This window comes from Silene latifolia, chromosome 9 (genome assembly GCF_048544455.1).
Source record: "Silene latifolia isolate original U9 population chromosome 9, ASM4854445v1, whole genome shotgun sequence".
NCBI lineage: Eukaryota > Viridiplantae > Streptophyta > Magnoliopsida > Caryophyllales > Caryophyllaceae > Silene > Silene latifolia.
The window spans coordinates 76106362-76134199 of NC_133534.1; the positions used below are offsets into that span (position 1 = coordinate 76106362).

At 41.5% G+C, this 27838-nt stretch overlaps 1 pseudogene; it reads right to left on the reverse strand.

Moving 5' to 3' along the window:
• Window positions 1–6913: 6913 nt before the first annotated feature.
• LOC141603883 (small nucleolar RNA R71) lies at window positions 6914–7012 on the reverse strand (annotated as a pseudogene).
• Window positions 7013–27838: the final 20826 nt, after the last annotated feature.

The following is a 27838-nucleotide window of genomic DNA, read 5'->3' on the forward strand; positions in this document are numbered from 1 at the left end:
GGAATATTAAGGCGATTAGACTATTGATAAGAAGAGCTATGGTCGTCACCTTTCGGTCCTTAAACCGCCCTAGAGTGTAAACAGCTTAACTTTCGCCCTCACTGCGATACCCCATTGTAATTAAGCAAGCCTTCCCTTCCAATCTTTCGATCTAGGTCGGGGTTAACTAGAATTATTGGTCTCCTGTATGTCACTCATTCGACCGGATAACAATTAAATTGCCTAATACAATTCCTACTGCAAGACTAATCTATTTAATACAATTAAAGCATCGCTACCACGGCTTCCCTAATCCTAACATACCAAGGGGAAATTAGCTAGACATGGGAATGGGGGAAACAAGAATTAAAGAAATAAAAACAATAAACATTAAAAGGGAAGAAGAAAAGGGAAGAAGAATTACTAGATAAAAATCCGGAAATTGAAGAACAAAGTAACAGTGTAACGTAACAAGGGAAAGAAGAAGAGAATTAGAGTGTCTCCGGATAAGAGGAGATGATTACAAATGACATCCCTAACTCCTATTTATAAGAAATTAGGAGTAGGGTTAAACCTAAATAACGAATTAAAGCTTAAAAGCCCAACCCGTCAGCGAAGCCACTCGATCGAGTAAGAAATCACTCGATCGAGTGAACTTGACTCAAAAACATGCTCGATCGACTAAGGAAGTCCTCGATCGAGCAAACGCATAAGAAGAACTGGTCGATCGAGTAATCTAACCCCTCGATCGACTTATTATACCACCTAAAATCACTCGATCGACCAAGAATGTCTTTGATCGAGTGATAATTGACTTCAGCAGCTTGTATTTCTCGTTAATTTGGTTTTGACTTGTCCTTTTAGCTCCCGGAACACCTTCACGCATCCCAAGACAGCAATATTTCCCGCTCCAAATCATCTCTTCCTCCAAATGCATGCAAAATGGACGGTAAATGACTTGATTCCGCTACTTTATGGTTCATTCCTGCAAATAAGACAAAATAACCCAAAGTAGGATATTCGGGGCATTTCGTAGCATAAAACTACGATAAAAGCATAGAAATACGTGCATAAAATAGGCTAAAAAGACTATATAAAATGCACGTATCAAATCTCCCCAAACCAAACCTTTACTCGTCCCCGAGTAAACTCAAAACTATACACTAATGGAACGGAAAAATAACTCAGAGCTAGCTACAAATGCCCACTTAAGCCAATTTAATGCAAGCAAACTAAAACTTATAGCTAAACAGTCAAATGCAAACGAGTTGTAAGATGTTTAAAAATAAAGCTGAACCGTCGACCTTGCAAGACCTTTAATAATGGACTCTCACGGGTCACTCTTTCTCTCATGAAGCAAAGGGCAAGCATAAATATGTATAAGAGAGAAAGAAAAATAGTCGCTCACCTAAACTACGACCCACATAAACATGCATGCAACTAATATGATAGACAATTCTAACTACCGTACACACATTCCAACCAAACAAGGTCCCGTCACAGCCGAGGGCTTACAAAAATATGGTAAAGTGAGGCAATGGGTAAGAAAAGGCAAAACATTTATGGGAATGTGGAGGTATAGGTGATCAAGCTAGTACCTAAACAAAACCATATGAGACATATCCATTTCCAACTCAATTATGAAATAAACACAATGCCCTTCATTTGGCATAAAATCTCACCAAACCAAACCAAACATACTCCTCAAATGATATAAGATAGAACATAGGAGCAGAAACCGTCAACCAAACAACATTTTTTTTTTCGTAATTTTTCTTCTTTCCTTTTTCTTTCTTTTTTTTTCGGGTTCTTCATTCTTCACATCATTTTTTTTCTTCTTTTTTTCATTTCATTTCATTTTTTTTCACTTTCATTCTTTTTCACGTTTTTTTTTTCTCATCCTCCCTTTCTTCATAGATACCAACTCCGAATCAACAGATTATGCGCCAACATTTGATACAATGGGAATATATACCGCAAAACAACAATCTAAACTAGCTTGACAAGGCAGGCTAAATTTGGATGTAGCTAAAGGTCAACTGGCAAATTTGGCTAATGTGGAGTTTATGGGTAAAAATGAAAGAAAAGGGAATTTGTAAGCACCTCCCTGCATGTGACACCAACCACTAACCCGAATGTATGACGGCAAAAAGCAATTGAATTTCATATATGTGCAAATTGATGATACATGTTATGCAAGGAGTAACTACTCACAATCCTACATGAAACTGGTCACAAATGACACCAGTTTATAAGGCTCTAAATCTTAGAAATTATAAGTAGGTTGCCAAAATTTCAGGTCAAGTCTATTCGTTCAGCTAAATTTTAACATTAACTCGTAGATATGCAATAAGACAAAGCTAATAAGACAATTAATTCAATGCAAGGCTTAAGCAAAAAGACAAATATAGAGCAATTTCATCATTGAAATCTACCGTTCCGACTCAACCTATATGCTAAAATAAACGTGAAAATTTTTTTTTGAATTTTTAACAATTTTTTTTTTTTATGGAATTTTTGAATTTTTATGAAATAGATAACAATGCAAACAGAAAATTAAACGTGATACAGAAATGCAATAAAAACAATATGCAGACACAGATATGGATGCATAACCTCCCCAAACCAAACTGTACAATGCCCCCATTGTACCAAAACATGGAAAGGAAATGCAAACTAAAGGAAAAAGAGAGAGTAAGCGGAAAAAACTCACAAGGTAGCGCGAATAAAGGGGACCTCCCCAAACCGACCATGAAATGGGAGGTTGCTAAAGCCCGGAAAACCGTCTCAAGAAGCTAATCCAAGTCAAAAACACTCGATGGCCGTCCAACAGTGGTCGATCGAATGAATGGGCGCTCAAAAACTGCTCGATCGAATGGAAACTAGGTCGATCGAGTGGTTTCGATTCTATGAGGCGGTCGATCGAGTAACATCTTCACTCGATCGACTGGATTCATCAGCAAAGGTACTCGATCGAGTAGAGAAACTACTCGATCGAGTGGATCTCGGCGTGTACCTGCAAAACACAATGAAAAACAGCCCGTAAACTAACTAGACAAGCAACTGATAAAGTCTATGGTTCAAAAACCATTTATTACAACTGAAATGAAATAAAAACAAAATAAAATCTCCGGGTTGCCTCCCGGGTAGCGCTAGCTTCAGTCAGGTCCCAGCTCGACCTTCTTTTCTTCGAGCCTCTCTAATTAATCACAATCAAAACAGCTCAAAGCGCGCAAAAACTTTGTCAAATAGCTGCGCATGTGCTACACAAAACAATAAAGTAGCACCGAGTGGAATAACAAAATAGGAAATAAAAATGTTTAACTTTTTAAGCCGAACAAATTTCCTATGGGCGCTCCTAAATTTATCCACAAAATAAAGGAGCGCGGGAGCAATCGTCAATACATTATGGGTTGAATTCAAATTAGCGATTTTGAGATGACATGTACGGTGAAAATCAGTTAAATTATATGTCCACATGGGAGGGGGTAAAGCATTAAAAGGACATGCATGAATCAGACGAGGTGACATACAAACAATAATAAAATTACCGTTTACTACCTCAGGTTGGTTGCTCTTAACCATGGAATCACTGATAAAAGAATGTGATACCTCATCCGTGCTAGGAGCAACTACCGTCTCAATCGCTTCTTCATCTACCTCCTCGGTGGAATCGCCCCGTAAATCGCACTTCAAGTGTATCCGACTCATTGTGAATAGGGAGGTTCACCGTAATCCTCATCATCGTCAAACTCGTCATCCAATATGAACCCAAGTGACGAATAAAAGCTCCCATCAATGGCCAATTCAGTCAATCGAGCAAATTGCTCACTCGATCGACCAAGTTCCTTCCGCACCTCACTCGATCGAGTAACAAAATCACTCGATCGAACATCATCCTCCTGCAATTCACTCGATCGAGTAAGAAGACTACTCGATCGAGGATCGTCTTTCTGAAATTCACTCGATCGACCATTAAAGGTCACTCGATCGAGTGATTCTTCTGTCTGTGCTGTATCCTTGCATGCATTCTGGAAATACGATAGAAAATCTTCATCCGAAATATAGAAGTCATTTTCAAGATCGGACAACGCGGTTCTTCATGGGAAAAACCGCTCTTGGTCAAGCACACCTCTTTTGATTTCCGTTCATCCAACCCAGGTGTTAACCGAGCAATTTGGATCAGTAACTCGGCAATTTCGGTGACTTGAGCACCCACATGTCTACCAAATCCCGAATTAAGGATTTCACTCCGCGGTTTCTTTTTCTCTACATCACGAGGATCTTGTTGCGGTGGCCATTGATGGGGTGGATGTGGCGGCACAACTACAAATGCATTGTGCTCAAGCAGACCACATCCCCAAGATTTCTTCCTTTCCCAACTAGCGGGTTTCTCGGCTGGGCTTCAAATTGAGCAATCGGTCGGAGACGATGTCATCTTGGCAAGAGGGATCGAAGGTACTCAAGCCTTCCCTTCGATAATCTCCCTCGTGCTTTGTCTAATAAACCTGTAAGCCTATCAAAACAAAGACTAAAGAAAAAGATAAGAACAACCTCAAGGTACTTAGTCTTCCCTTGAGGCGAAAAGACAAACAAAATAAAACAGATAAAAAGCGTCGCCTCCCCGGCAACGGCGCCAAAATTTGATGCGGTCGTTTTTACACCAAAAATAAAATACCTAGATCACTGCTAACGAAGTCAGCGGCAAGTAGGGTCGATCTCCACAGGGAGGCTAAGTTGCTATCTATCTGTCTAATTTGGTCATCGGGGTGTCACGAAACCGGGGATTTGAATTGATTTAACTATACTAATGATTGAGGGAAGGGAAATGAATAAACAAGAAGAGAAAGAAGTATGCTAAGAGTCGGTCCACCGTGGCGGCTATCGATCTATTAAATCGGGAATATTAAGGCGATTAGACTATTGATAAGAAGAGCTATGGTCGTCACCTTTCGGTCCTTAAACCGCCCTAGAGTGTAAACAGCTTAACTTTCGCCCTCACTGCGATACCCCATTGTAATTAAGCAAGCCTTCCCTTCCAATCTTTCGATCTAGGTCGGGGTTAACTAGAATTATTGGTCTCCTGTATGTCACTCATTCGACCGGATAACAATTAAATTGCCTAATACAATTCCTACTGCAAGACTAATCTATTTAATACAATTAAAGCATCGCTACCACGGCTTCCCTAATCCTAACATACCAAGGGGAAATTAGCTAGACATGGGAATGGGGGAAACAAGAATTAAAGAAATAAAAACAATAAACATTAAAAGGGAAGAAGAAAAGGGAAGAAGAATTACTAGATAAAAATCCGGAAATTGAAGAACAAAGTAACAGTGTAACGTAACAAGGGAAAGAAGAAGAGAATTAGAGTGTCTCCGGATAAGAGGAGATGATTACAAATGACATCCCTAACTCCTATTTATAAGAAATTAGGAGTAGGGTTAAACCTAAATAACGAATTAAAGCTTAAAAGCCCAACCCGTCAGCGAAGCCACTCGATCGAGTAAGAAATCACTCGATCGAGTGAACTTGACTCAAAAACATGCTCGATCGACTAAGGAAGTCCTCGATCGAGCAAACGCATAAGAAGAACTGGTCGATCGAGTAATCTAACCCCTCGATCGACTTATTATACCACCTAAAATCACTCGATCGACCAAGAATGTCTTTGATCGAGTGATAATTGACTTCAGCAGCTTGTATTTCTCGTTAATTTGGTTTTGACTTGTCCTTTTAGCTCCCGGAACACCTTCACGCATCCCAAGACAGCAATATTTCCCGCTCCAAATCATCTCTTCCTCCAAATGCATGCAAAATGGACGGTAAATGACTTGATTCCGCTACTTTATGGTTCATTCCTGCAAATAAGACAAAATAACCCAAAGTAGGATATTCGGGGCATTTCGTAGCATAAAACTACGATAAAAGCATAGAAATACGTGCATAAAATAGGCTAAAAAGACTATATAAAATGCACGTATCACACTTTACTTTCATTTTGTTGATTAGTTTAGATTACACAATCACCTCAACCGAAATTGTGACACCCTAAGACATAGCTTTCTACAATTGAGAATCCTACATCAATACCCGTCCCTTGGGATCCGACCTTTACTTACCTCTTTACTAAGAGTAGTTTGTGAATTTATAAATATTGTTTTGGCTGGTAGCTTTTGACAAAGAGTTGAACCGGACCAAAAATGGTGCCGTTGCCGGGGACGGTGTTAAATTTATTTGATTTTCATTAATTGTTTTTAGTTGTGTCTTCCTTTACCTTGGGGAAGTCAATCTCCTCAAGGTTGTTCTAATTGTTTTCGAGTTGTTTGATATTTTGCATGACTAGGAGATCATAAGGTAATTTATTACCTATTGATTTCGAGAGTGAAAGAACCTTAACCAACAATAGAAGAGTTGCTAGAGGAACTTCAAGAGTTGTAGGTATTGGCGAAATTGTGGACATACAACCAAATAACATTGAGTTCACCAACCCTTTTGCAAGAGAAGGAGAGGATAACCCAATACAAAACCCACCACAAAATCAACCCACAATGCCTAAATTTTCATCACATTTCGTACCAACCGAGGAGAACCTACCAAATGGTACTCCTACACCACCACATTTAACCGGTAATTTCATTGCCAAATCCGTATTCATACAATTAGTTGAGAGAAGTCAATTTGGAGGGATGCCTAGTGAAGACCCTCATTCGCATATGGAGACTTTTTGTGACTATTGTGATGCGATTTCTCAAACCTGAGTTACTCAAGACCAAATCCGATGGGTATTGTTTCCTTTTTCTTTGATCGGTACCGCAAAGTAATGGTTGAAGAGCCTAGACAAGGCTACCCTTGGTATTGATTCATGGAAGAAGCTAGCACTTCCTTTTTACAAGAAATTCTATTCTCCGGAGAAGACCAATATGTTGATAGCCCAAATCACCGGGTTCAAGCAAAGGGATGAAGAATCATTGTATGAAGCATGGGAGAGATTTAAGGACACTTGTTGTTCTTGTCCACACCATGGACTTAGCGAGTGGTTCCTTGTGCAACAATTTTGGAACGGTTTATATGAAGACTCCCGCAACATTCTCAATATGGCATCCAATGGAATGTTTACCGAAGTTGATGACAATCAAACATGGGCCAAAATCGAAGAGATGGCAGTTCATAATTCCCAATATAGTAGGCCTCAAAAGGCCACTAGAGGAAGAAAGCATGAGGTAGATTCCATCACACAATTGGGTGCTCAATTAAGTGCTTATATAGACACCATCAATTTGAAGTTTGAGAAGGCCATGGCTAAGCTTGATGAAGCTGTTGGAGTTTTTGTCCTCGATAATAGTGCATGATAATATTATTAAATCTCATTAAAGAATATGCATGGGATATTCATTGGCAATACTAGTCAGCTGATCAATGTATATCGGTAACGGTTGGCCAACTAGGGTTTGACGTTACTGTCGTGAGACGGCGGTGTTCAGCTGATCCCTTTCAGTCACACCTAAAGGAACGAACCCCAACACGAAAACTAATTAATTGTATGAGATACAGTTTAATTAGTCCCATGATAAATTGACTATGAGTTAGTTGATTAATTAAGTTAGAGAGATATTTAGTTGGGAACTTGAGGCGGGAAAATTATTATTTAATTATGCGATAATTAAATAATAAATTATTTGAGACGGGAATTATTGATTAGATAGTTAATTGTTCAATTAATACTAATTAACTAATGTGATTAGTATTGGTACGTAAAATATATGTGTAGCTGTACACGTATATTTACGGAGTGTTTTAGACGATATTAATCGGGAAGTATTTAAACATAAATCGATGTTTAAAGTATACACGTATTTGTGCGACAAATATAAGAACCAAAATGGACCCGTAAATGGGACATTGGACCGTGTAAATGGAGTGTAGTGAATAATTATAAACATAATCATTTCACTTTCCTTGTTTTTCTTCCATAAGTTATCTTATGATCATTTGCATGTGATATAAGATTGGATAAAAAATAAAACAAGTTCACTCCCTCACTCCACATACTCCCACCGGTTTTCCTCTTCCATATAGACCAACATTTGCTCATTTTACACACTACTTCATTTTGTGTATTTTGCATGTGAATGAATTTGTTGGTTTTTTCTCTCTAAATTTAATATAAACATTTTTACTAAGTTATTAGTAAACAAAAATTATTACTAAGATTATTAGTAATATTTATATATTATCAAGGGTAATCTTACTAATATCTAGTTAATATTAGTAAGGTTGTTGGGTAAGTTCTTGGGTGCAATTTGAGAGGAGGCTTTCTCTTTGTAAGCTTGGGTTTATGGAGGATCTTACCATTGATAAATAGTTCAAGAACAACCAAGATGGGTGATCTTGGTTGTGCCCAATTACTACCATTTTTCAATGTAAGGAAAATTATTTTCCTCATCTTTTATATTAATATGCTTTAATATTGCATGCATGTTACATAGATCACATAAACACAAATTATGAGATAATTTAATTTTTAATTAGAGAGTCTAATTAGGATCTATGATCTTTCAAGTGGTATCAGAGCTTAGGCTTGTAATTTACATGTTGATTTTTAGCATATTAAACAAATTATGAGATAATTTGGAAAAATAAAAAATGGTGTTAAAAGAGTTTTTAGCACGAAAATATTTGGACATGCATACCTACTGATCTCAAAATATTTGTGGTAAAATTTGGTGATTTGTGAAGTTATTTTGCTATTTTTAATGATTTTTGTTAGAAAACCGAGTCAAAAATGCCGTATTTTGGTTAAGAGTTAACTAAAAATAGGTAAATGTTGATTTGGGTCATGAAATTTTTATGATGTTTCATGCATATATTTCTACAGATTGTATGTAAAATTTCGAAGGTTGGTTTGAAGTTTTGCATGTTTATTGCTTTTATGAGATAAAAGTCGATAAAAGTGAAATAAATTAATCATATACTTGAAACTTTTGTTCCTGCCCTTGATAAATTTATGTACATTTAAAAATATGATTTAAAAGTAAAATGTGAAATTTAAAATGTGATTTCACCTTGTTTTGATGTTTATTGGTTTTTGTGGTTAAAAACCGATAAATATCGATCTTTTTCTTCATAAAATTTATCCGAACTTTTTGGGCAATTTTTCTGATATTTTGGTGTTCTTGGGAGTGTTCCAGAATACTCAAAAAAATTTTGTTTCAATTTTTGGTAATTTTTCCAATTATTTTTGATTTATTACTTAAAAGTTATGATTTTACCGATTAAATTAGCAAAATATCACCAAATTAAACTAATTATTCATCATTAAATTAGTGAGGACTAATTTTGAGTTCCAAAACAGTTTGGACAATTATTTTGGAATTAAATGAGATTTAAGAGTCGATTATTGATTTTTACAAGTTAAAAATCGATTAAATCCACAAAACCGAGATGGATACCAGCGATTGTTAGATAGGGCTATTTTGGCATTATTTTACAGCATTACAAACATATTTATTTAAGTTGAATGAATGATTGTCATTTATTTAAAGTATTTATTTTGTTTTACCTAGTATGGCCTAGTTTATTTTAATCGTTATTACCCGAAATGAATGGGAATAGCGATTTGTTTGTAATTTAAATACGATCTCGTATCGTCGATTTGTAATTACTTAATAGTTTTATTTCTTTTATTAATTAATGTATAATATAAATATCTATGTAATTCAATTGTAATAGTTAATCTTACCGGCATTTCCAAAAGACGGATTACATCGAGACGGAGTCTATTTTTGGAAGGTGTTCTAAATCCCACAAGAAGAAGCCACTTTTGGAATGAAGAGGCAAGGGACCAAGGAGTTGGTTTTTGATATGTAATAGTCTAGTTTATATTAACTAGGTGGCCATACTAGGATGATTCATATGCTTGCTTGTTTTTATTTGCGCGCATGCCAAAGTCGCCATTCACATGCATTTTATTTTCGCGATTGTCAATTCACGTCATTTACATTCACCGACTTAGTTCACTTATAGGGAATTTATGACTAAATTGACAAGATCTCTCACATAACTAAAATTGAGATTAGCCTTACCAATTAGTAACACCTATGAATCCCTTGTTCATTAGAGCCACGCTCGCCCAAGCGGGGTGTTCTCTTTTTACCTCGGGTAAGTAGGGTGGTAAACGGTTATCACGCGCCAAAGTTGGTTGGACTCAACAGGGTATAATACGGTCTTGTATTCCGGGGCTAGTAGATGGGTTTGTTGAAATCCGTCAACCAAGAGTTCTAGAGGTAGAATTAGTCAACCGTTGACTTACCGAATTTACACAATTATGGGATGTTTCGCCCAAGCGATGCCTATTTTTGTTTAAAGACGGATCTTGGAATCATTTGTATAATTTAGTGAGAGATCATTATATAAATGTGTAGATACCCAGTATCTGCTGAGACTCCAACAAACACCCGATGATTATCGGACTACAACATGTTTTGGGATCGCAGCGTTTGATCGACAGTTTGTGTACAACTTTACGTCGGAAAACTTAAAACGATTTCGAAAAAAAAACATTTCAAAACATTTCAAAAATACCTGGAGTGTTTAATGCACGACGACGGGGTCGCAATGACACTAACTAGAGTCAGAACCGACACCGGACCAAAAACCGACTCGAAAATTCAAATCCCGACTCCAACAACGAGTCAAACCGAGTCAAACAAAAAAACCAAAAATATCTCAAGCCTTCTATACTAAGTTTTCCCGGATTCATGTTGGTCAAGTACCAAACATGTGACTACAAAACCTAGGATAGAACAAATCATGATTGCGTTTGTTGTGATAGTGACAACACAACTTGAAGTGCCGCGACGTGGCTCGCGCCTCTTTGAGCGACCCAGTGGCCACGCTCAAAACTCACACAACCACTCATTTTCCTATAAATACCCCTCAAATGCCACCCATTTGAGACTTACGCGAGTGTTCGCCCCCTCTTTTCTCCCTTAAAATTCTCGACTCGACTTCTAAAGTCACAATCCGACGCGTGTTTACGACCTACCGATCGTAAACAGGAGCCTTACACATTGTTTGGTACCGTCATCGTGCATTAAATCGCTTGTCCGACCACTTTGACCACTACACCATCACTAAACTTTTAAAACACTCTTTTACATACCAAAACGGTTTTAAACCGAGTTTTTTTCCGATCAAACAAGTTGTTACACTTACGTCGGTCAATCGCCATAACCAGACATGTAAGTATGAGGGTGTAAAAATCCTCTTTTATTATGTTTTCATTTGTTTCATGACTTTAACATGCTAAAACATGCATAACATGAACCAAAACATGGAATAAACGAGCCAAAACTGATTTTTGGTCTGAGGCAGAAGCCCCTTAGGTCGCCAAAAGGCTCGCGCCTAAATGGGGTGCCCAGACCAGAGATCAACCGTGTTTGTTCTCGTCATTTCCCTTAATCGATTTTCATATTTGTAATCGGTTTTTACCATTTCAAGTATTTCCGAAACCTTTTTGTTTCATTTCACATGCTTTAACCATAAAGCATTTTTCACCCTTGGTTCTTCATACCATGACGGTTAAATCCGTGTTTCGGTGATAATATTTGGTTAATGACATTTAAGAGGTATTTTAAAGCCTTTTATTTCATTTCTTCACATTTTCAAACAAACATATTAGTCACCAACACGAAATCATCCTTGGTTCTATATACCATGCCGGATTTTAACCCGGGTACGATGATGAGTACTGACTAATTACATTCAAAATGGAGTTAAAACAATTAGTCCATAATCATTTTCCAAACTATTCATGTCAAGCTTGTCAAATCGAACCCGACACCGAATATTATCAAAACAATGATGATTATTCGAGTCTAGTTCTTCAAATCAACAAATGCGGTCTAAACGACCCTTTCAAAATCAAACCGGGTTAAAATACCCATTTTCAACACGTTTCATAACGTTTTCTAAACAGTCAGAACACGGCATACAGCCGTTGGCTAACCCGCGCCTCAAGCAGGCCTTTTCCTCTCATTTTCAAAACCAGAGGGAGGCCCCTTACACCGCCGGCTGGCTCGCGCCTCTTATAGCCGTCTGGTACAGGGCTTGTTCCCTTCCAGCATTGGTCTAGGACGATCCCGACTCCGGTTAACCCGGATATAAGACGGATCAGATGACTATTCAACTATTCAAACCATATTTGCCAAATGCCTTACTAAGACAAATGGATCATGTTATGCACCCTAAACCTAATACGGTAAATGGATGTTTAATTTCCGTCTTGCATGCAAATCAACCATTAATCCAACTCGACATCTTATACTTGATACTTGGATTAAATCAACTTACTTAGAAAGCTCTCACATGATAGGTTTAAAACATTGGATGCGCATTCATGCATTTAAACCGTTCTATCAACTTTTGCATTCAACCAACCAAGATCGATCAGTAGAGGCCGCTAAACGCGGGCGGGATTGGGTGTCTGATTAAAGGGCTTCCCAATACGTACCTTCACCTCTTACTCATAAACTTTGGATAGTGGACGACCTTATCCAGGGCGTACGAGAGTTATTCTAGAGATAGGATGCTAAAGAGGGACGATTTCCTTATCTTTAGTACCTATGTCAAAACGCTGCTTTCTTCTTCGATTTGACCGAGGTATAAAGTGGAATTCGAACGGGTTCCAGGCATCCCACAAATGCTTGGTGGCGACTCCGAGCATCTCTAATCGTTTCGAGACCCTTACCGAGACGAAACCGACCGATCTAAAACGATCCGGTCGAAAGCATTTTTACCCTGCCGAGCGTGGCTTTCAAAAAGACCGCTGCCATTGTCCACAGATCGGCTGGGCATACGCAGGTGGGCCCATGTCCACAGATTGGCGACTCCGCTGGGGAAAACTACAACACTTACGTCTTTGTGATCCCTAGATGGTGAGACTCGAACGAGATCTTGGCTGGAATGCATTAATTGATATTACGGTCACGGTCGGGTTCCTTGTCCGGGCCCACAACCTAACCTTTTCGACCAATTGGCTCGTCTCGTCGGCGTGAGTTTTCTCATCCCCGCGGTTCGAATCCCGATTGAGTCAAGCATACCATTGACGTTACACATTTCTGTTTCGTCAAAGAACTTTCATCACTTTCGAGCACGAGGCTAGGGCACCCTCCTTACACATTTTGTTTGGATTGGTATCCCTCTCGCAAATCGGGGTTTGATTGCTTGGTGTGTAACCCACCCTTTTAAGCCAAAACCCGTGTCAGCATGATGCATAATATATTGAAACTGTGAGTGCTTATGTGCTACTTGATCGTAAGTCCTTCCGCGTCATTTTGCAAACTTTCAAAAACACCTTTTTGCGCCGTTATAATGGCCATTTCAAACCTCGGTCTTTCGCCGACCGTTGCACGCCTTTCTAGGCCGTCGTAATGACGATTTTCAAACCTGGTTTTGTATAACCATTTCAACACGCCTTTCTAGGCCGTCGTAATGACGATTTTCAAACCTGGTTTTGTATAACCATTTCAACACGCCTTTCTAGGCCGTCGTAATGACGATTTTCAAACCCGGTTTTGTATAACCATTTCAAAACGCCTTTCTAGGCCGTCGTGATGACGATTTTCAAACCCGGTTTTTTATAACCATTTCAAATCACCTTTTTACGCCGTTATAATCGCCGCGTCTAGACACAGATTTTAACCCGTTTCGCGCTGACAATTGCTCTTTCAAAACCCGAGAAAAGCACACGCCCTTTTTCTCGAGACACTTTCGGGATCCCGAGGACCATGCACCGTCCCCGAGACCTCTTCAAACATTTCAAACTCGATTTTCAAGACATACAATTTTGAATTTCAAAACCGTCTTGGGAAGCAACACACCGTTTTTTGAGCCGGCTCAAACTCAAACCGTCTTTTGCAAATAAACTTAAGACAACCCTTTTCAACTGATCGACTTGCGGAGATTTCTATCTTCGGAAGCCGCCCATTAAAGCGAGAAATGAATCTTTTGAAAATTTCTATTTTCGAAAACTTCAGTCCACCATTCCAATTCCGCCTCGTGTCTATGGAGTCAAAGCAAATGTACTTATGGGTCTTTACTTATGAGTCGTCTCACCACGAGACCCGTCCAATGGCGTCACGCCGTCATGTTGGACTCGTGTCAAAGGTTCGGTCAAACACCGTCACGTTATAAATCGAGTCAGCACCGAGGGACCACACACAGTCACCCCTTCTTGTTGAGTCGATCTTGGTCTCGTCCTCTGTGTTGTCTGCGTTCAGTCTTGGAACCCTGTCGGATTGAGTTGTAATGTGAGCCGTTTTTGTGACTCAGAGCCATGGCCCCGTCTTCAGCTTCGTCCAACAACAACAATGATAACAACAGAGATGTCATAACTGATCAGCTAGCCAGCCTACTTACCGCTCTTAAGGTCACCCTGGATCGCGTCGAGACCCGTATCGATGCCCTGGAGAACAAGGAAGTTGGGGAACATAATACCCCACCTCTGGCTGAGACTGAGAAGAGGCTGAAACTCTTGGAAGAACAACTCCTAGCCCGGGGTAACAACATCCACCTTGAAAATAACCGAAGGTTCGAACCTGTTGGGGACCAGTTACGACAACTTCACCCCCGACCGATGTGCCTAAGTTCAAGGGAGTGGAGGACCCACTCAACCACATCCGTGCTTTCAAAGACTACATGGCCATTAAGGGGGTCAAACAGGAACTTTTCACTAGGATCTTCCCATCCTCTTTGGAGCCAATTCCTCGCCAACGGTACAACTCCTTGGACCGGAAAAACCTTACCACCTGGGATGAGATCGTAGTTGAGTTTGCCAAACAGTATGCCGACAATGTCGAGATCCAGGCCAACACCCGTACTCACGAGGTGTTAACCCAAAACGACAAGGAGGGATTCACCGAGTTCCTAACCCGTTGGAGGAGGGTGAGTACTCAGTTGGTCAGTAAGCCGAGTGAGTCAACTCTGGTGGAAAAATTTGTCAACAACCTCCGCCCGGTTTATGCCAACCTGCTGAGGTATCAAAATATCAAAACTTTTCACGATCTGCAGATTCTGGGGACACGTATTGAGGACGACCTCCCAAAGGGCGTCTTAGCAAAGACCACAGGCAGGGGTTATCAAGGATCCACCTCAACCGGATCTCGCCCTTACGGTCAGACAAACAAGATTGATGAGGTCAACCTCGTCGAACCATCTGCCAAGAAAATTGAACGCCCCCAAAGAGTGTTCACCAACATAGGGTCAACTTATGCGAGCGCCTTGAAAAGGCTTATGGACCAAGGGAAGCTACAACCGATCGGGCCCACCCCGGACCCGGTCGACGCCAAGAAATCCCGATTTTGGAACCCCAACGCCTACTGCCAGTATCATCGAGGGAAAGGGCATGATACCAAAAATTGCTTCAAACTCAAGCACCTCATTCAAGACATGATTGAGAAGGGAGATTTTCATATACCCCCACCAACTAAGCCAAACAACAAGACGAATCCCCTGGGAATTCACGCCATCTCTGACGATGAGCCGACCCTAGACTGCTCTCATCTAATCTTGCCAATTGACGATGAGGTGAATGTTCTGGAAAAGGACCCTTCAGATGGAGTGTTCGTATTCAGTGCTGCCACTATGCTCACTATGTTTCAACAAGTTGAGGAGGCCTTTGCCAGCCTTTATGAGAGAATCACCCGACTCGACGACGCCTACCGTCGACTCATCTTCAATCCCCCGGCACCACGTCCGCGGGAGAATTCCCCAAGCATTCAAAACTACCCACCGCAGGATGGATTGCTCCCGCGACCATTCTGGCACAGGCCCCACGAAAATCACCTTCAAAATAACCACCTTCATGAGAACTACCCTCACAAAAATCGCCCTCACAAAAATATTCCCCATAAGAACTACCCACCGAGGAATACCCCTCCGAGGTATCCTCGAGAACCTGAAATTAACGGCATATGGCGGGATGATGTTGAGGATGTGTATGTCGTCCCAGGAAAGGAGAAGCGGACGAAGGAAATCGGACATCTCACCCGGTCCGGACGTCCCTATCAGAATCCGAGCAACCCAGCGGTCGTTCCAACAACAAATGACCAAATCGTCCCAGAGGTGGACACTCAACCAAAGGCTCCCGAGAACTCAATCCTGAAACAGCTCTAGAAAGCAAAGGCCGAAATCTCTATCTGGCAATTGATCGCAACGTCTTTTGAGCACCGACAAGCCTTGGGAAAATTAACCGTGCCCTCCACCTCTTCCCCAGAAGAAATAGTGGCACACATGACAAGAGACGCCCCTGATCTGAGCAACCCGGTCGTCTTCTCCGACGAAGATATCCCCCTGTTCGGAGCCAACCATAACCTGGCCCTATACATCACTGTGCAATGCCTCCAAAAGAACATACCAATGGTCCTCGTGGATGACGGTTCCGCCGTGAATGTCATTCCTCTCAAAATTGCCCACAGGCTGAGTATTAAGGAATCTAATCTAATCCCAACGAATCAAGGAGTACGCGCCTACGACGGCACGCGTCGCAAGGTCGCTGGGCTTATCACTCTAGCCGTCGCAACCGGGCCACTTGAAAGACAAACCAGTTTCCAAGTGGTCGACATCGACGCATCCTTCAACATGCTCCTGGGACGTCCTTGGATTCACGCCGTCAAGGCGGTCACCTCAGCGCTTCACCAAAAGATCAGGGTCCCCTTCAACGGGAAAACGATCACGATCCCTGCTTCCCCAATCAAAGCAGTCATGAGAAGAGGGGTAGCCTCCCAAGCCATTGAGGAGGACGACAATGAAATGTGAGGTTTCCAAGCCGTGAACGCCATAACCGATGAACTAACAACCTCTGGATGTGACCCGTTCGCCAGCCTCACGATCAACCGTATCGTGATGCGCCAGGGTTATTTCCCGGGTTTGCCGCTCAATCCTCTAAAGGACCCATTGCCTCCCCTGAAACAGGCTAAGGTCCCCAACATTCCCTTTGGACTGGGGTACGAACATACTCACGAAGATATCCAGGAGATGAACCTCCTAATCCGGAAACGCAAGAAGCACGAAGTCATCCTCCGTCCCTACCACCTGACTCTCAACGGATACTTTGTCCCCGAGGGAGAGTCCGAACTCTACCACGGCTTTCCGGAGCCTATCTATGACTCTGTGGCAAAGGCTAGATACCCAGGAGTGGAAGTCTTTCAGGACTGCTACTTTATCCCCGACAACATCGAAGTCGCATCAACTGAGTCCAAACCGTCACCATGCCTCAACGGACAAGCTGTCACACTACTCTTTGGGGAAGATAACATCAAACGCCTTGACTATGAGGACATCATCAACATCGCCCTGAAAGACAATCAGTTTGATCCAACTGCCGTGATCTCCGATACTGACCCGGAGAAAGCTACCAAGGGCTGGAGGAAGACCATCAAATGGACCGATCGCCAAGGCCGCATTCTCAAGATCACAACTGGAGAAGGCCCTATGTTCAAGGAGGAAAGTGAAGAAGGATCTGAGTCTGAGTCTGAGTCGGAGTCAGAGTCTGTTATAGCTCCTAACACTCCGGAAGTCCCAGTCAAGGTCCCCTTCCCACTATTTTATCACAAAGTCGTGGCTGATTCAGAGGCTGAGTCTACTAAGGTCACCCCCACTCCAATGAAAGGTGAAAACCTAGAGCCTGTTCCAAGGGCCAGTTCTTTTGTCGTGTCGCCTCTGACCAACCACGAGATGTTTGTCCTTTCCGAGCTTTTCGCTCGTGTCAACTTAATGAACGCTAAGTTTGCTTATGACTCGTCTCATTTTAACTACAATGCAATTCTGAATGATTATGAGGAATTTGACTTGAGTAACTACCCACCTCACTTAGCCAAAGAACTTGACAAACGGGAAACCAGAACCCCCATCATTGAGGAAACCGAGCCTATTAACGTAGGAACCGACAATACACCTCAAGAACTTAGGATAGGGACAACCCTGGACCCCTCGGAAAGACAACAATTCATTGACCTCCTCCACGAATACAAGGACGTGTTCGCCTGGTCTTACAGAGATATGCCTGGGATTGACAGAGAAATTGCAGAACATTGGATACCCATCAAACAAGGGGCTAAACCTGTGAAACAGAAGCTACGCCGGATGCGTCCTGAATGGGCACTAAAAATCAAGGAAGAAGTGGACAAACAGTTCAAGGCTGGGTTCATCAAAGTATCTTAATACTCTGACTGGGTGGCCAACATTGTGCCGGTACCAAAGAAAGACCGACGAATTCGAGTTTGCGTCGACTTCAGGGATCTGAACAAGGCAAGTCCAAAGGACGACTTCCCTTTGCCACATGTTGACATTCTGGTGGACAACACCGCCGAACATGCTCTCCTATCATTCATGGACGGGCATGCCGGGTACAACCAAATTAAAATGGCTAGGAGGACATGCACAAAACTGCGTTCACTACACAGTAGGGTACATATGGCTACACGGTCATGCCTTTCGGCCTCATCAACGCCGGAGCGACCTATCAAAGAACCGCTACCACTCTCCTACATGATATGATGCACAAGGAGGTAGAGGTATATGTCGATGACATGATCGTCAAATCAAAAGAACGGGACGGCCACATCAATGCCCTCCGGAAATTCTTCGCTCGTCATGGAAATATAACATGAGACTAAATCCTCGGAATCGTGCATTCGGGGTCACCTCCGGAAAACTCTTGGGACATGTCGTCGGCAAAAGAGGCGTTGAGATTGATCCAACCAAAATCAAAGCCCTTCAACAAATGCCTCGGCCTAAGAACGAGAAGGAGATTCGGGATTTCTCGGTCGGTCCAAGACATCACCGGTTCATCGCCAAGCTCACTATGATTTGTGAACCGATATTCAAGAAGCTTCGCGCCTCGATCACACCGATTGGGACGACGATCGTCGAAGGCATTCGACAGATAAAAGAAATCCTATCCAAACCTCCCCGTCCTCATGCCACCTCAACCGGAATTCCTCCGTCCCCGTGCATGATCACATCGACACAACCATGGGAGCAATGCTAGCACAAACAGTTGGCAACGAGGAGCGAGCCATCTACTACATCAGCAAAAAGTTCATTGAGTACGAGACGAGGTATACCCAATTGGAAAAGACATGCCTTGCCCTAGTATGGTCAACAAAGAAGCTGCGGCATTACATGCTCAGCTACTCGGTCCACATCTACTCTAAGATGGACCCGGTTAAGTACATCTTCGAAAAACCCGTACTAAACGGAAGGCTGTCTAGATGGACACTCATGCTGTCTGAATTCGATCTCAAGTTTGTGCCTCTCAAGGTTATCAAGGGAAGAGCGGTCGCCGATTTCCTAGCAGAAAATCCCGTCAACGAGGATCCAACGACCGACACTTGGTCACTTCCTAACGAAGACATCCTTTGTGCCGACTCCGACGCATGGGACCTATACTTTGATGGCGCATCTAATGTGAGAGGTTTCAGGGTAGGAATCCTTCTAATATCACCAGAGGGAGAACATGTTCCGATCTCGGTCAAGCTAGACTTCGCCGTCACAAACAACGCCGCTGAATATGAAGCATGTCTCATCGGCCTGTAAGCAGCCATCACACTTGGCATCAAGAGACTGAGGGTCATGGCAATTCCTCACTCATCATCAATCAAGTATCCGGATCATGGAAAATCCGATCTGACAGCTTAGCTCCCTACCGAGCAAAGATCAATCAAGAGGCCGAGTTCTTCGACCAAGTCGACTACTTCCACTTATCGCGGGAGGAAAATCAATTTGCTGATGCCCTGGCAAAACTTGCCGCACTCGTCAACATACCTGACGACATGACATCGATGCCTCTATGTGTCGAGAGGCGGAGCGAGCCAGCTCACATTAGTGCCATTATCGACGACGAGGAAAGCCATGATGAACCTTGGTACCAACCCATCCTCAATTACAAAACCAAAAGCGAATTCCCTCCCAACTCTGATCAAAGAGGACAAAGAGCCATCCGTCTACTTGCATCACAATTCGTGATAAACCAAAATCAACTCTACAAAAGAACACCCCAAGGAATTCTCCTCCTTTGCATTGACCATCACAAAGCCAAAAAGGTCATGGGAGAGGTTCACGACGGAGAATGTGGCCCTCACATGAGTGCAATGATGCTTACACGGAAAATCATGCGGCTAGGTTACTACTGGACAACCATGGAAGCCGATTGCCGTAACTACGTCAAACATTGCCACAATTGCCAAATCTTCGCCAACATACAACATATACCACCATCCCTTTTATACACCATGACATCACCCTGGCCTTAATCAACCTGGGGCATCGACATCATCGGGAAAGTCAACCCGGTAGGCACCAAGGGGCATTGCTTCGTCCTCGTCGCCATCGACTACTTCACCAAATGGGTGGAAGCGCAGTCATATGCAGTCTTGACCGCCAAACAAGTGGCCAAGTTCATTCAAAACAACATCATCTGCCGATATGGGGTACCCCATGAAATCATCAGGGATCAAGTCTGTCACTTTCGGGCGGAAACTCAGGCTTTGCTGGACAAATACAAGATAAAACGACATCGATCATCCCCCTACCGTCCCCAACCCAACGGAGCGGTGGAGGCAGCGAACAAAACTCTTGTTACCATTATCAAGAAAATGCAAGATAACTACCGCGATTGGCCGAGTAAACTCCCATTCGCACTCTGGGGATACTGAACCTCCATTCGAACACCGACAGACGCCACACCCTTCTACCTAGCATACGGTATGGAGGCGGTTCAACCGGTAGAGTTAGAGGTCCCATCACTACGCATTCTATTGGAGAGTCAAATCCCTGAGGCGGAATGGACCCGTCGAAGGTACGAACAACTCACTCTTCTAGATGAATGGCGACTCAACGCCTTGCACAACGTCCAGCTATACCAACGACGTATACAACGGGCATTCAACAAGAAGGTAAAACCCCGAAACATCCGGGAGGGCGACTTGGTCCTCAAGTCAGTCCGAGCACCGATACCCGTCGATCCGAGGGGAAAATTCAAACCCTACTGGGCCGGGCCGTACCTGGTCAAGAAAATACTTTCGGGGCGCGGTGACCGAGTGACCTAGATGGGGAGGACTTTACAAACCCAACCAACCTAGACCAACTCAAGAAATACTACCCTTGAACCCTATCAACAAACAACCTAGCCTAGTTTCGCAACTAGCACCAACCTCAACCCTTTTCAAGTCAAGTTCCTCAATATGTTCTGATTTGAAATTGCATGTTTTATCGAGTCTAAGCTGAGGCACCTTGCCTGTTTCAAATGTCCTTTGATCCGTCAAAGGCAACGTCCATTTGCACTACAAAAACCAAACCCCTGAACTACGAGCATGGTTTGATTTCACCTCTTCAGGTGAATACGTAGGCAGTCCCTTTTATGCTTGAGGGATACAACCACAAAACCCAATTCAAATCCACAAAACATTTCGAACTACGAGCATGGTTTGATTTCACCTCTTCAAGTGAATACGTAGGCAGTCCCTTTTATGCTTGAGGGATACAACCACAAAACCCAATTCAAATCCACAAAACATTTCGAACTACGATCATGGTTTGATTTCACCTCTTCAGGTGAATACGTAGGCAGTCCTTTCTTACACAAGAAGGATACAACCACTCCCACAATCAAAAAAAAAACATCCCCATCAAAAAAAGAGAAAAGGGAAAACCATTCCCTTTCACCACAAAATTACAAAAAATGAGCCTTTCTCCCTTTCCACAAAATACCACTTTCCCAAGTGCAATTGTTTAGGACGATTCAAATCGAATTGCCTTTACAAAATGGATGGAAGAAACAAGCGTTCACAATTTTCGACACGAGCAATCCTCTTATTTAATTAATAATGGGAGGGATTACAATTTCAACAACAAATAAAGCACGACGAGTCTACAACTTGTCAAAGCTAAGGTGTCCACTAACACACCCCACATAGTAAAACTAGCACAAAACAAACAACAACTAGCTAGTACAATATAATACAAATTCACAACAATAATACAACATAATAATAAAGTGGGTAATGGAGGTCTTCACTCTTCCATTTCACCCTTGCCTTTTCCTTCGGGGTACATCTTCCCCTTGTTCTTCTTGTTGGCCCGCCTAGCATGGACTTCCTCCTCGGAACGGTTCCTCAACGGATCTAAGACGGCGACGGCCTCCGGTCTAGCACAAGACCCCATATTTGACCCAAGACGAGCCAATGCACGACCCACCATACTCTTGGGGCCGGAGTTCCTCCTCTTCGGTGGTCTCATCACATCGGGAGTAGCTCCCTCAACATACTCTTCAAAGAAGGCACGGTTGGCCTTGCCAACCTCTCGGTACTTCAAGTCGACAACCTCGTCCTTACGGAATTTGGATCTCTCTTCCAAGGACGGAGCACGTGACCATTTCACATAGGCGGGAGTTACCCATGTCGTGGCAACGGGGTTTGGCGCCTCCCAAAGCGGCCTAGTGGCCCACCACCTTTCAAAGAATTCCACCAGCTCAGATTTCCGGAAAACATTCTCTTGGACAAGAATATCTTGAGCGGGCACTTTTTGTTGACGCCCCATTTGCCTCATGAGCCTTTCGGGATAAATGAAGGAGACAACCTTCAAACCCACCACCATCAAAGAGCGAGGACTAGCACCCGAAGCGGGCAACCCCGTGAAGGACCTCAAGTGCCACCACGGCACCACCCAACGGATATGATGACCGCCCTCCTCCGCCAACCTTGCGGCCCAATAGGACTCGGTGGAAGCGAAACTATCCGGATACAACTTCTTCCTCATAGTAAGGTGACGGAAGAAGTACCAAACATGTGACTACAAAACCTAGGATAGAACAAATCATGATTGCGTTTGTTGTGATAGTGACAACACAACTCGAAGTGCCGCGACGTGGCTCGCGCCTCTTTGAGCAGCCCAGGTGGCCACGTCGCTCAAAACTCACACAACCACTCATTTTCCTCTAAATACCCCTCAAATGCCACCCATTTGAGACTTACGCGAGTGTCCGCCCCCTCTTTTCTCCCTTAAAATTCTCGACTCGACTTCTAAAGTCACAATCCGACGCGTGTTTACGACCTACCGATCGTAAACACGAGCCTTACACATTGTTTGGTACCGTCATCGTGCATTAAATCACTTGTCCGACCAGTTTGACCACTACACCATCACTAAACTTTTAAAACACTCTTTTACTTACCAAAACGGTTTTAAACCGAGTTTTCTCCGATCAAACAAGTTGTTACACTTACGTCGATCACTCGCCATAACCATACATGTAAGTATGAGGGTGTAAAAATCCTCTTTTATTATGTTTTCATTTGTTTCATGACTTTAACATGCTAAAACATGCATAACATGAACCAAAATATGGAATAAACGAGCCAAAACTGATTTTTGGTCTGAGGCAGAAGCCCCTTAGGTCGCCAAAAGGCTCGCGCCTAAATAAGGTGCCCAGACCAGAGATCAACCGTGTTTGTTCTCGTCATTTCCCAGAATCCATTTTCATATTTGTAATCGGTTTTTACCATTTCAAGTATTTCCGAAACCTTTTTGTTTCATTTCACATGCTTTAACCATAAAGCATTTTTCACCCTTGGTTCTTCATACCATGACGGTTAAATCCGTGTTTCGGTGATAATATTTGGTTAATGACATTTAAGAGGTATTTTAAAGCCTTTTATTTCATTTCTTCACATTTTCAAACAAACAGATTAGTCACCAACACGAAATCATCCTTGGTTCTATATACCATGCCGGATTTTAACCCGGGTACGATGATGAGTACCGACTAATTACATTCAAAATGGACTTAAAACAATTAGTCCATAATCATTTTCAAAACTATTCATGTCAAGCTTGTCAAATCGAACCCGACACCGAATATTATCAAAACAATGATGATTATTCGAGTCTAGTTCTTCAAATCAACAAATGCGGTCTAAACAACCCTTTCAAAATCAAACCGGGTTCAAATACCCATTTTCAACACGTTTCATAACGTTTTCTAAACAAATCGAAACAAGGCATACAAAGTTGGCTAAACCCGCGCCTCAAGCAGGCCTTTTCCTCTCATTTTCAAAACCAGAGGGAGGCCCCTTACACCGCCGGCTGGCTCGCGCCTCTTATAGCCGTCTAGTACAGGTCCTGTTCCCTTCCAGCATTGGTCTAGGACGATCCCGACTCCGGTTAACCCGGATATAAGACGGATCAGATGACTATTCAACTATTCAAACCATATTTGCCAAATGCCTTACTAAGACAAATGGATCATCTTATGCACCCTAAACCTAATACGGTAAATGGATGTTTAATATCCGTCTTGCATGCAAATCAACCATTAATCCAACTCGACATCTTATACTTGATACTTGGATTAAATCAACCGACTTAGAAAGCTCTCACGTGATAGGTTTAAAACATTGGATGCGCATTCATGCATTTAAACCGTTCTATTAACTTTTGCATTCAACCAACCAAGATCGATCAGTAGAGGCCGCTAAACGCGGGCGGGATTGGGTGTCTGATTAAAGGGCTTCCCAATACATACCTTCACCTCTTACTCAGAAACTTTGGATAGTGGACGACCTTATCCAGGGCGTACGAGAGTCATTCTAGAGATAGGATGCTAAAGAGGGACGATTTCCTTATCTTTAGTACCTATGTCAAAACGCTGCTTTGTGCTTCGATTTGACCGAGGTATAAAGTGGAATTCGAACGGGTTCCAGGCATCCCACAAATGCTTGGTGGCGACTACGAACATCTCTAATCGTTTCGAGACCCTTACCGAGACTAAACCGACCGATCTAAAACGATCCGGTCGAAAGCATTTTTACGCCGCCGAGCGTGGCTTTGAAAAAGACCGCTGCCATTGTCCACAGATCGGCTGGGCATACGCAGGTGGGCCCATGTCCATAAAATGGACTTGTTAAAAATATTTATCACGTTTTTAAAACATTGAATGTTAAATTTTCCTATTTTTCGTTCTTTTTCATTAATGTATTTACTATGACATCGCACATTTCATCCTCCTTTCATCCTCTATTTATTATTATACTGGTTTCGTTGTTTTATAGAAAACGGTTTCTTTGAAAGAATTCGGTTGCAATGATTGGTAACATGATTTACTAATTCACCTATATAAGCTTACAACAATTATTGCGATTATTTTACAACTTAACATCCATACATATTTAGAAAGGGGTTTAATGTAGAAAAATCTTATTATGAGCTTAAAAGGTAGTCACATTATTTTACAACATTTCACAAACACAAAGAATACTCCAATATGATACCGTCAAATGGCTCAATTCGAAAAAGGCCAAATCGATTGTTTATGCGCGAAAGAGTTTAGGCATATGATGACAATTGAACGGTTATGTAGTCCAATTTTGCAAGAAGTTGAAATTTTGCCACATGTTGCACTCACTTTATAGTAATTCACTCTTACTAAGTGTATACAATATCACGAATGACTTGAAGAGAGGTCTTCATAAGATTCATTTTTGCTTGTTGAAGCAAAGAGGAATGTGAAAGTGAGTGGGAGTTAAGAAGAAGCAGCCCTAGATGTATGCGATAGGATAAAGTTGAAGGAGACATCTACTCAAAGGATAGGCTAGTTCCACTATTTTGATATGAGATACCAAGTACGAGTTATTTCTTTGTAAAGAAGTTTACATGAATTCATAAAACGCAAGACGTCTAGCATAAGACATTTTTGTATCGAAATGATGCTAGAGTAGCAACGATTTCGATAGGGACAAATGTACCTAAATTTGGTTTTCAAAGAATGTAATCATCTATGTTTATACATAGAAGTCATCACTCATATGATTTAAAACAAAAGGTTGTACCTACTTCTATGATAACTTAGTGGTTTGTTTAGACCACTTAACTTAGAGGAATTTTACATTCTTCACGAAAACTAAATGTTATACTATCTTGTAGATTTTAAAGTCTCTAATCTGGTGAACCCAATTGATCAAACATCAAGTAAATTCGTTTAAAACGAGTAAACGAAAAGCACATTGAACAACCATTTGATTGAGAATCTTATGGTATGTGTGCACGTATTATGTTTTCTTTTGCAGAAAAGAAACACAATAGTGAGGTGATTGACCATATACATATGGATGTGTAAGGCCAATAGTTGGTTGCATATACTTGGTTACTTTTACCGTAATGTTAAGTAGATATGATAACCTCGTATCTATTTAATAAGACATAAAGTGATTATTGAAACATGGAATATTTTCAAAATGATGTAGTAAACCAAAAGCACGACAAGATCAAAATGTTGATCGGAAATTTCAAAGTAATGACTTTGAAGGTCAAATGGGTAATATCAACTAATGACCTTGATGATCACTAAGAAGATTGTGAACCATAGAGTATCGGGTAGTCAAAAATATAAACCGAACATTATGAGATATAGTTTGAGGTTTTTCGCAATTTTGTATGCTATTTTCTCACTAAAAGTTTAAAACCCGACTATAATAGCCTAAATGACTCCATATGAGATATGGATAGGGAGGGTCCCTAACTTGTCATTTTTATGCATTTGGGACCATAAATGATTATGTTCAGAACCAATTTATGTATTTGTGAGGGTTATCCAAAATTGAACCACTTGGTTTTTACTCCTTCAAAAAGAGAACAAAGAGTTTGTGTCTCATAATACTGTCTTTCTAGAAAGATTTTCATTTTCTGGAAAAAAGAGTGGGAGAAATTTTGAACTTACGGAAGTCCAAGACCCACAAACTGAGTACAATGCAAGAAAACGTTCTTTATTGTGGCTCAGTGGTTATAAGGAGATAATTTTGCGATAAGATTGCGTTACATTTCAGAAGTGACGAATCTTCAACCCTCATCAAAGGCTTTTCTATAGTATGAACTCTATGTAATGGCTTGTCACCATGCAATTCGAATTGGTCTCGTTGTACAAGATGTGATAAGGAAGGAAACATGAGATGTTTTCGTGACTTGATTTGGGGAGAACACTTTGCACCAAATTAGGTTACCTTGATCATTTCATAAAGGTTACATAAGATGTTTAAATTTTGGGTTGGTTATAGAGAGTTTGTGACAACCCAAATGCCTTTATCAATTCATATGTTCTTAGCAATATAGCCTCTCATGAGGATGAGATTCGGCAAAAGGATAACGAAACTTTCTCCTTGAATGTTACTCATGAAGGGAGAAGTTTTGTTGATCTTGTCAATGCTAAGAAGCCTATCATGTTTGAAAGATTTCTTTTGTGATCTTATATACGTCAAAGAGTTGGAACTTTGGGTTCAATCATGTAGTCTATAAAAATGGTATTACTCGAGTGTCAAGGTACCATGATGATACACGGAGTTTAGTGGGAGCTAAAGTAAGTTTCTTAGTCTAAATATGTGCTTGATATATTAGTGACTAGAAATGGAGCTAGGGTGATGTTTCTTAGTCTAAATACGTGTTTGACATATTATTGACTAGAAATATTCTCGGGTGAATACTTGAGAGTAGCATGGCGCATCGATATATCCGGATCTAATGAGATAGATCTTCATGTATATTAACATTTTAGTCAAGAGACTTATGTGATAAGATTCTTAACTCGTTCAAGTTGTTGAACAGTTAATTTGATCTCATGTGCTTCCGCTGCAGGATATATTAAATATGTTAAAAGCTGCTTCCGTCAGGCACTTATCATATTGTGAATATGAGAAGTCATTACCAATCATTTCCTAGTGAGTGTCACTAGATCACTATCAAGAGCATCCTTGAGTACTTGAGAAGCACTGAGAACTTACTCTTGTAGTTTGGAGAAATCTATGAATTT